The following is a 937-nucleotide window of genomic DNA, read 5'->3' as shown; positions in this document are numbered from 1 at the left end:
GAATAATAACCTTCCTATAACAGGACAACTAGGGCTGCACATAGTACAGGGGAACCTTGATTATCCAGCATCCGGTTAACTGAACTTCAGATCATCCAAACAACATCGCAAGGTCCCAGTGTGTGGCTAACTATGGCATCTATTATCCAGTATTTGGTTAACCGAATGAAATACTCCGCGCCCGTGTCCTTCGGATAATCGAGGTTCCTGCAGAAGAGGCCTCGCCAATGTCCGATACAACCTCACCATGCATGCTGATGCTATGTGCTTCACATAAAAGGGCGGCATGGTGGCTTAGTGGTTAGCCCTGCTGCCTCACAGCACCAGGTCCCCGGTTCGATTCCAGCCTCGGGCGACTGTCTGTGTGGAGTTTACACATCCTCCCTGTATCTGCGTGAGTTTCCTCCGGGTGCTCCGGTTTCCTCCCACAGTCCAAAGATGTGCAGGTCAGGGTGAATTGGCCATGTGGAATTGCCCATAGTGCTAGGTGCATTCGTCAGTGGGAGAATGATGGGGTTAGGATTAAGGTTAGTGATTACAGTTAGAGTTCGGAATAAGTTCAGAAATAGGGTTACGTTTAGAGATAAGGAAAGGGATAGGGTTAGGATTACAGATAATGTTAGGATTAGTGTTTGGGATAGGGTTAAGGTCTGCGTTAGTTTTAGGGAGAGGGTAAGAGTTAGGGATTGGGTTAGGGTTAGGGTAGTGTTCAGGGTAAAGTTAGGGGTTGTGTTATTTTTAGGGATAGGGTTTGGGTTAGTTTTAGGGAGAGGGTTTGGGTTAGGGATTGGGTTAGGGTTAGGGTTTGGTTAGGGATAGGGTCAGGGTTTTGGTATCTTTTGTTTTTTTTTATTTTTCTTTCCCCCCACATTACCATCTAACTGCGGTAGTGCTTATCTTTTCCCCAGCCCCCATCTTGTGTGTGGGCAGGTGTGGT

Source organism: Chiloscyllium plagiosum, chromosome 41, assembly GCF_004010195.1.
Source record: "Chiloscyllium plagiosum isolate BGI_BamShark_2017 chromosome 41, ASM401019v2, whole genome shotgun sequence".
In the NCBI taxonomy this organism is placed as follows: domain Eukaryota; kingdom Metazoa; phylum Chordata; class Chondrichthyes; order Orectolobiformes; family Hemiscylliidae; genus Chiloscyllium; species Chiloscyllium plagiosum.
This window is presented reverse-complemented; position numbering follows the sequence as displayed.